Genomic DNA, 10145 nt, shown 5'->3' on the forward strand with positions numbered 1-10145 from the left:
TCTTTGTTTGCTCTGGATTGTTGACCCCAAGTATTTGAAGTCGTCCACCCTCGCCATCTCTTCTCCCTGGAGCATCACTCACCCCCCCCCCGCCCCTCACATTCATGCACATATTTTCTGTTTTACTTCGGCTAATCTTCATTCCTCTCCTTTCCAGTGCATGCCTCCATCTTTCTAATTGTTCCTCCACCTGCTCCCTGCTTTCACTGCAGATCACAATATCATCTGCCAACATCATAGTCCAAGGGGATTCCAGTCCAACCTCGTCTGTCAGCCTATCCTTTACAACCGCAAACAGGAAGGGGCTCAGCGCGGATCCCTAACATATGACTCCGCCACACCAGATTTGCGGATGCAGTACCACAGCAAGATCTCAAGGATCGATCCTCATCCAACCGGGTAGCACCTGTTTGTCGTATGGACATTGTCATTCCGTAGTTTTTTTTAATAGGCAGCAAAAATGTTCCCAGAAGTACAACGGTGCCTTGAGATACGCGTTCCATTCATTCCACGACCGTGCTTGTACCTCAAAACATTGCTGTCATCAGCGGGGTGTTGTGTGTTACATTAAAAAAAAACTGAAAAGATTTTGAATCTACGACGGAATACGTCTGCAACCTCATAAATTGCGGGGAAAGAAAAATGCTTTCTGGGCCGTATCTGTCATGCGATCGCAGATGACAAAAACAACCATTTCGTTGGCTGCAATTGAGTTAAGTTTTTCAGGCACGGAAGGGAAATCTAATTGCCCGTTTGCCGCTTTAACGGGTTACCTCACGCCATCGATCATAAGAGTGTCTTGTAATTGTAATGAAAAGTGATTGGAAAAAGGGAGCAGCCGCTTTGCCTTTGTGCCGTTTCCATTTCAGCCTCATCACTCCGCCCCGGCTCGACACAAATAAGACATTGATTGGCCAATCAATACGTACCTGGAACACTTATTAATTCAGCCGGTGTTGAAAGTGTGGGGTGGGGGGGGGGTCGGAGACCCCGTCGGGAGGCGCACCCGAGCATCCGCCAATAACTTGCAAGGAGGGATCAATTCTGAGAAAATGTCAGAGGTGTGATCTCGAATCTGTTGCGGTGCAACCTACAGAAATGTATGTACGAGTATCTCAAAATCAAAAATCGTCATTCATTTGCAGGGAGCCTTTCTGAAATCAGGCGTACTCCGTGGACTTGATCCCTAAAATGAAACGTTCACAGTGAAAACAATGTTCAATCATTAAAAGAGGCTTCAAAAGATACATATTTGATATCAATAGTATGAATTGACATGTCACGGACACGTAGACAGCGATCCTCGCGTCTCCAAAATTGCGGCTTTTCAAGAAAGTCAAAAGAAAAAGAAACAAGTTCTGTTGTTGCAGAATGAAAACCTCCAACAGGGGGAGACCTCGACTCACAGCCACGACTCGGCTCAGCACATTTCTTCCCCCCTGCTAAGCCAAACAGGTGACAAAATGCAGTTTTTATTAGCAGCTTTGAACCTTTTTTTTTTTTTTTTTGTCTTTGCTGGAAAAGTGACAAGCTAGCAGGATAGTTTCACCGGGCCCACCATTTGCGATTGCGATCGGGGCGTATAGCGCGAGATCAACCGGCGTGGCGCATTAAAAAAAAAAAAATGCTGGAAGCGGAATAAACGCACACACAAACGTTTGTTTCTTTTGGAGGTTGCTGATGGAAAGGAAACACACAAGCGAGCGAGACCTTCACAGGCTCCCGATCTCCATTTCCAATTAAATCAAGCGTTTGAAAAAAAGCGTTATTAGACACTACCTGCGCCGCTTGCTGAGCATGTTTAATGTGGAGAGAAAGAGAGAGAGAGCTGGGCGATTCATCTTGAATATTAAATATCAATTGTCATTTATTCGTCAAGAGAGGAGCGCAATCCTCGTTGCCAATTTAGGCATCCGGTCGGCGAGCGGTGACGATCCGCCAAGTCGTTCACGGCCGCAAATGGCATCAAGGCGCTATTTTTCTATGAGATGAGGTGATGGGCCTGAAGAAATGAAGCTCCTCAGCTCACTTCACCGTTGTTCTCGAGGCCAGAGGTGCCACCAGAGCGATATTTGCGTTCAGGTTGAGGTGAAGATTGGGGTTCAATCAGTTTCAAGGTTACGGTTAACGCCGGAAAAGGGTGGCGTTCCTTCCCCGAGTGGAGGACTTCGAGTATCTTGGGGTCTTGTTCACGAGTGAGGGAAGAACGGAGCGAGAGATCGACAGACGGATGCAGTGATGCGGACTTTGTATCGGTCCGTTGTGGTAAAGCGGGAGCTAAGTCGGAAGGCGAAGCTCTCGATTTACCAGTCCATCTACGTTCCTGCCCTCACCCACGGGCACGAGCTGTGGGTCGTGACCGAAAGAACAAGATCCCGGATACAAGCGGCCCAAATGAGTTTCCTCCGCAGGGTGTCCGGGCTCTCCCTTGGAGAACGGGTGAGAAGCTCTGTCATCAGGGAGGGGCTCAGTGTCGAGCCGCTGCTCCTCCGCATTGAGAGGAGCCAGATGAGGTGGCTGGGGCATCTGATCTGGAAGCCTCACGGGCTCCTCCTTGGTGAGGTGTTCTGGGCCTGTCCCACCAGAAAGACCCAGGACACGCCGGAGAGACTACGTCTCTCGACTGGCTTGGGAACACCTCGGGATCCCTCCGGAAGAGCTGGAAGAAGTGGCTCGGGAAAGGGAAGTCTGGGTATCCCTGCTGAAGCTACTTCATCCGCGACCAGACCCTCTCAGGTGGTAGATAATGGATGAATGGATGGGTTAACGTTGGGGTTTAGTTTGGATTCTGGCAAAGGTTACGGGTGAAGTTTTTCACAAATGTTGACTTCACAGCTTGGATTCAAATCAGATTACGGTTTGGGCTCGTCTTAAGGATCCGAACACTTAGAAAGTGATCTTCTAAATGTTTTTTTTTTTTTTTCCAACCTTTATGTAAACAAACAGCCGGATGCGGTGTGCACCCCCCAGAAAAGCCGCTCGTAAGAATTGCGAGGGGATCCCCTGTGGTCAGTCAGAGCGTACGTTAGCCTTTTGCACGTCGTCGCGCGGCAGCTTCAGCAAAGACGCAGTTGTCTCGCGTTTGTTTGTCTGTCGCGGTGGCGGGCGGGGTCGGACACCCAAGCGGCGCCGGCGCACCCCGTCTAGATGTGCGATCCTCTCTCGCGCTCCCACGAAAAGCTGCTCCGTCGTCCTTTCTAGCGTCGCACGTGAAAGGCAGAGTGAGCTCGTTTCATCTCCGCTTCAGACAAAACGCCGCGTAATATTCCTCTACAAAGTAAATGAGCACGGGAGCAAAAACAATGCGGATTTGAACCCCGGTCTTCACAACCGTGAGGCCAGCCCTCTTAACCAGTCGCTCCACCGCAGCGCCAAAAATTCACTTGTCAGGAAAATGTCAGTTTCGGCAGCAAAAAAGGCACATTCAACCGATTTTATGTATTTATTTGTTTTTAATCAACTCAGCTGTTGAAAAGCAAAATTACGGCCAAAGTTGCGTCACCCTTCCTCGCACTTGACATCTTCTCAACGTTTTCTTTTTGACTTCCACTTCACACATTCAAACGACAGCAAAAAATTAATTATTCATGAAATTAATCCCCATTCACTCTGCCTTGGTCAAATGGCACCAACGCTTTTGTTGACTTGTGTTGACCAGAAAGTATGTGACGCGTCACGGTGAAAAGTTCGATAAAATCAGTTCGGCACGAACAAGTACTGACAGCAGGTATCTCTATCGGGTCAAAACCGGTCTTCTTTCATCCTACTTGGTACTTGTGAAAGCTGCTGATACCAGTCACAGATACAGAACTGAACTGAGAAATCTGACACCTGGCAAGTCCTCCTCGCTGGTAGTTTTGGCTCCATCGGCGAGTTAGGGTTGGTTCTTCGATTACAATTATCTCTCGTTATCCATCCATTCATTTTCTTAGCTGCTTATCCTCACAAGGTCCTGGATTTGATCTCCCCATGCCTGCGTGGGTTTCCTCCGGGCACTCCAGTTTCCTCCCACATCCCAAAAACTCTAAATTGCCCCGAGGTGTGATTGTGATTGTGAGTACGGCCGTTTGTCTCTACGTGTCCTGCGATTGGCTGACAACCAGTTCAGGGTGTGCCCCGCCTCCTGCCCGTCCGGCACTCCGCGCGACCCTCGTGAGGATAAGCGGCAAAGAAAATGGACGGACGGACGGAAATACTAGTGGTATCGGTAGTGAGCGAACACTCGTATAGGTACTGGTCTGGAGAAAAGGGGAATCCTTCAATACGTCGATGAATTTTTATACTTTTGACCTTTGACCAACCGAGAAGACATTAAAGTGGAATGAGAGGAAATTGATGCAAGTTTTGTTGACATGGCCCCAAGATTTTTCCTTATTCATGGCCTCACTTCATCTGCCAGCCGAGCTCTGAATAATTGAAGGAATTATCAAGCCAGGAGATCCAAAAGCCCCTCAGAAATGTGTCATGCCCCTGAGCAAAGCCTTGTCGGGAAAAAAGAAAAAGAAAAAAGAAAAACAAACCCTGCCTTATTCGACATGTATAGCCGCACGCACGGTGCCACGTCCCGCCCACGAGGAGCTTTCATGACGCCACCGACGGCAAGCGAGCGTCGACCGGCGGAAAACAGCGGGACACCACGCACGTCAAAAGCGTTTAGCGTTCCGTCCCAAAATGCCCCCCCCCCCGCCGCCGCCGTCGCTTTGCGATGTCGCCAGATTCCCCGGGTGAGCCGTTTTGCACAAAGAATGTGACTGACGCAACATTAATCTCCCGCGCACAACTGACGGCTGGCGACGTCGCCGACGATTTCGGGGCGCTCCGTCACCCGGCCGGTGCGCTCCCTGAAACTTTCCATTTAGATCCAAAAAAAACCCAAAAGAAGGTTAGAACTTTTCTAACAGTAAGGCGTGACCTCCATGTTTGGGAGCCAGAACCCAAATCCCGAGAAAGATTCCCGCCTGGGATAGTCCGTTTTCGACCACATCCATGACTACATCCAGGGAAGGCGGCCATGTTGGATGGGTTCACTCGACTGACGCGCCGTTCACGCTATGCCTTTTCAATCCCGATGCGGCTACGTCGCTCAAATCAAACTCGAGCGTCTTGAAATATTTGACTGAAAATGAGACCGGTCACTTGCATAATCACTGTCGGCAAATTCTCCTCGTGTGGCAGTCGAAAGGCAAACGTCATATTTTAGCACCTGCGTACGCGACAAAACGTAACCTTTATAATAACCTTTTTATTGCAGAAATCAATGTTAAATATTGACCAAAACTTGTTTCTCTCAACAGTCGGCCTTCATCCGGGCGCGCCCTCAATCCTCTTCCTCCCTCCTTCGGCTCCTCCCCCTGACTCACTCATCCAATCACAAATCACAGGCGCACACATGTGCTCGCAGATAAAACGCAAACAAAAATCCACGTAACGCAACTCCACGTTTGCTACATCCTTCCTCCTGTGTTTTTATAATTTTAATTACATAATTGGCGGCACGGTGCCTCAGCTAGAAAGTGCTGGCCTCACAGTTCTGAGGTCCCGGGTTCGATGCCTGTGCCTGCGTGGCTTTTCTCTGGGCACTCCAGTTTCCTCCCACATCCCAAAAACATGCAACAATAATTGGACACTCTAAATTGCCCGCAGGTGTGATTGTGACTGCGACTGTTTGTCTCCATGTGCCCTGCGATTGGCTGGTGACCGGTTCGGGGTGTACCCCGCCTCCTGCCCCTTGACAGCTGGGATAGGCATCGCCACCCCCCGCCACCCTCGTGAGGATAAGCGGCAAAAGAAAATGGATGGACGGACGTTATATAATGGAGCAAGTAGCAACCGTGCAGTTGCGTTACACGAGTCGGTGTTAGTTTTATAAATTCAGGCCATGTGGGGAAAGTGAGCCAGCGAGTTTGTGTTAAGATGCGGAAAAAAAAAAAAATGTATCAATAACTTCTCGGATGACAGTGACGTGCGGAATATTCCTCGGCCGACATTCCTGAAGGATCCATTTTGGTGTAAACTCTGGGCGCGGATGTTCACCCCGCCGCGCGCGTTCACGAGAAGTCTCGCCGGATAAAAGAAATATGAAAAAAAAAAAAGTTGCCATTGCAGCAGCGTTTCATCACGCGTCGCAGCGGGCAAAACGCGTTTGTGACGTGACACTTTCCATTTGCGGGGAGGAGAGGGAGGGAACGCCGCCAAAGCGTGGAAGGAATTGTTTGCATGGAAATTTTTTTTTAGCGCCATATGCCCGTTCGCCGGGGGGAGGGAGGGGGGCGGGACACCGAGGGTGGGTTAAGCCTGGCAGACTATAATATTGTCACATACTGAGGATAAGCGCGCACCACTGTTATGATTGTATTTACATATTTCAACACAAACAAATTGCAAGCATAGAATGTAGTTACTGTGGCGTGCCCTCTCCAGGTCGGGGATGAGATCCTGCCCCGAGTGGAGGAGTTCAAGTATCTCAGGGTCTCGTTCCCGAGTGAGGGAAGAACGGAGCGGGAGATCGACAAGACGGATCGGTGCGGCGTCTGCAGTGATGCGGACTTTGTATCGGTCCGTTGTGGTAAAGTCGGAAGCCCAAGCTCTGGATTTACCAGTCGATGAGCGACGTGTCCGGCCGTCACCTACGAGCACGAGCTGTGGGTCCCGACCGAAAGAACAAGATCCGGGATACAAGCGGTCAAAATTAGTTTCCTGTGCAGGGTGTCCGGGTTCCCCCTTAGAGAACGGCTGAGAAGCTCGGTCATCAGGGAGGGGCTCAGTGGCGAGCCGCTGCTCCTCCGCATTGAGAGGAGCCAGATGAGGTGGTTGGGGCATCTGATCCGGATGCCTCCCGGACGCCTCCCTGGTGAGGTGTTCCGGGCACGTCCCACCAGAAAGAGACCCCGAGGACGACCCAGGACACGCCGGAGAGACTAGGTCTCTCGACTGGCTTGGGAACACCTCGGGATCCCTCCGGAAGAAGTGGCTGGGGAAAGGGAAGTCTGGGTATCACTGCTGAAGCTACTTCATCCGCGACCAGACCTGGAAAAGCGGTAGAAAATGGATAGATGGATGAATAGAGTTACAAAAATACTCTCCATGTTGTAGTGTCTGTACCTTTAAGAGGCGGGGCCTGGCGGGTTGGCGTGTGACATCATTGAGTCTGTGCGTACGCGTCTGGGGGGGAGCTGTGGTTGACAGCAGCATACACGAGGGATTCGCTTCACTAACGCGGTCACAGAATGACAAAAACGTGTAAGTCACGCTGCCGCCGCATACTTTAGAAATTAATCTTTAAAAAAAAAAAAAAAAAAAGCGATCTATTCTGTGGAGTTGACGGTCCGTCTCACGCGGGCAACCATGCGTGCGCCCCCGCCCCAACCCGCGGCTCACAGCTGCCAATCAAAGTGACACCCTGTTTGTGCCCGAGGTCAAGGGTCGCCGTGCGGAGGGGAGGGAGACGCCGAGGCCAATTAGCACCCGCCTCCGCCACCGCATGTGGGGGGGGGGGGGGGGTCGTGTTTATGAGCTACTTAGCGAGCGGCTAAATGCTACATAATGCATGAGGCAGCACAATACTTAATTACGTGGGCCTGATTGGGATTCCTCATTGCGGTGTTTGATGGGCGCTCCCCGGGGAGGACGTGTAATTACAGACTCGTTTTCATTTGGACCGGGAGCAGCCCTTCAAAGTTTGACAAACGTCCGATCCGGTTTTACTGCCGTTTAGGGCCTCGAAAATAAAAAGCTACACTTTTAATTCATTTAATGTGAAAAAGGAAAGAACGGTGACCAAACTCATTTTTTCTTCTGGTATTTGCATAATTTCTTTTCCAGGAGTAAATACAACGCCGCCTTGAAATATAAGTTTAATTCGATGCGTGACCACGCCTGGATCTCAAAGCACCGCAGCAGGGTTCAACATTCGCTAGTTTTGATTTGTCGTTTTTTGTGTTCAGGTCAACGAAGCCACGGATGGTATAAAACGATTGCTATGGCAACCAGCTACCTTGAAGTGAGGTGAGGAGCTTCATTTTCTTATGGAAAAATAGTGCTAAACTTAGCATAATTCCTGTCCTACAGCGCCCACTTGGTTATAAGCCTCACGCAGTACATTTGTAAAGGAAATACTATTTGGTACATACATACGCCGCAGCCGTGTAAAAGGCGCAAGTGCCCACATTGAAGCACGAGATATTTACAAAGAGAAACGCTACACAGAGAGTTTAAGGCTAGAGCCGCCGTGCTAATGCTCATGCTCGCGCCGCCACGCTAACCCTAACCCTAACACTAGCGCCGCCGCGCCTGCACTAATGCTAACACTAGCGCCGCGTTAACACAAGTGCCACACTAATGCCAGTGCCGTGCTAATGCTAACACTAGCGCCGGTTAAAAAAAAAAAAATAACATACTGGTAAAAATCACTGAGACTCAGCGCTAAGAGGGCCGGTCCGGTAAAATTTACTTCCTTGGCACATATATTCCACCGGTATAACTTACCTTTTCCGCTCGGGTGCCCGCTTGCGGATGTTAGAAAAAAAATGCACAAATTAGCCGCATCACCGCATAAACCGCAGGGTTGAAAGCGTGTGGAAAAAAAGTCGGAACTTGCAGTACTTGCAAATTTTCCGGCTCCTTCTTCTCGGAAAATCCTCGTCCATATCGTGCGCTCAAAACCAAATAATGCACCTAATTAGCCACGGCAGAGATGCGAAGACTGCCGGGGAGGAATGTGGAGGGGGGGGGGGTGGGGGGGGGTTTGCGTCGTGAACGCTTTGATACCTGGCTGCCGGATTTTCGATTACACCGGGCGACGTCGCCCAATCGCGCGTCTGCGGGGCCCGTAATGAGGTGGACTTGAATGTTTGCCGTTTGTTTATTTACCGCGCGTCCGAACCCTCGCCGAGCTCCCATTAAAACATACGAGATGGCGTTTGTTAGCTTTGCGAAGGCAGGTGAGGCCAGGACGACACGTTTGTCGGGTGTGGTGAATAGCGGGCATAATAAATAAATCAAAACGTATCCATCTTTAATGAGCAGGCAGAGGAAACCTTCTGTTCCGCGCTCGCGTTGCCGCGGCGGCGGCATATGACGGACACGCTAATTGACTTTTTTTATTGGGCAATTTTTACCGCCGTAATGAAGTTGGGACTGTTATGTTTCTCTCATTACCTTTTCATTAAAGATATGAGGAGGAAACGGGGGTTGCCATAGCGATGGCGCCAGCGCCACCAGCGACTTGCGCTGTTTACTCTTCCCGCGTAATGACCGCCGACCTCCTTTTAAGGATATCTTTGTGGACTTCTTTGCACGTTTGAATCCAGGGTGGCTTTGCAGCGCGAGGCAGATGGCTCGGGTCAACCTGTTCGTACCAAAAACATATCTCATCATATTTTTTTTCAGATGACATTGATTTTCTTTGGCTGCTTGGGGGATATCTCCACGCCATTTAATTGTACAAATCGTCCCATGCTTGTTTTGTCTGACAGCGAGGCGGCCATTTTGAGCCGTGAACAGTCAAATCTGCACAGTCGAGCACGAAAAGTCACGTGAGTAGTAATACATAGATATTGAAAGGCGTCGCTTATTTTGTGTAGTCTTGACCAATGTTCCCTCTAAGCTGCGCACCTTTGCAATTGCGCACTTGTCGCACGCTCTCAGCGCACATGAAAACCGATCCAGCGCAGTCAACCACAGCCTGACGTCTGTATTTTATTTTATTTTATTTTTTAACACGGAAGCACACGGTCTCTGCTCAGCGTACTTCTACTTCCTAGTTTACTTGACACCGGCCCCCTCCGCTCTTAAAGGGGTACACTCATAATTACAAACAGAACACACACCCGTAACGTTATATCTGCGGGCATGACTGGCCACACCCGTAACTTTATACCTGCGGGCATGACTGACCACACTCGTACCTTTTTCGCGATGTGAGTGAGTGACCAGGAAGTGACCAAATATGGTTCCGAGCTGCACTGCGGGGCAGCGACGACTGTGCCCTGCGAATTCTGCCTAGCAACAAACAGCAAACGGGGAGGGAAGATAACACATTTTTGCGACTCTTTGCTTGCCCTCTACTTGATTCTTGATATCGCTTGACTGTATGATAGCAAAGCAGCCATTTTGGGCCTTAAATTAGCTAAATACGGTTTCCAGCT

The sequence above is a fragment of the Syngnathoides biaculeatus genome, chromosome 22, assembly GCF_019802595.1.
Source record: "Syngnathoides biaculeatus isolate LvHL_M chromosome 22, ASM1980259v1, whole genome shotgun sequence".
NCBI lineage: Eukaryota > Metazoa > Chordata > Actinopteri > Syngnathiformes > Syngnathidae > Syngnathoides > Syngnathoides biaculeatus.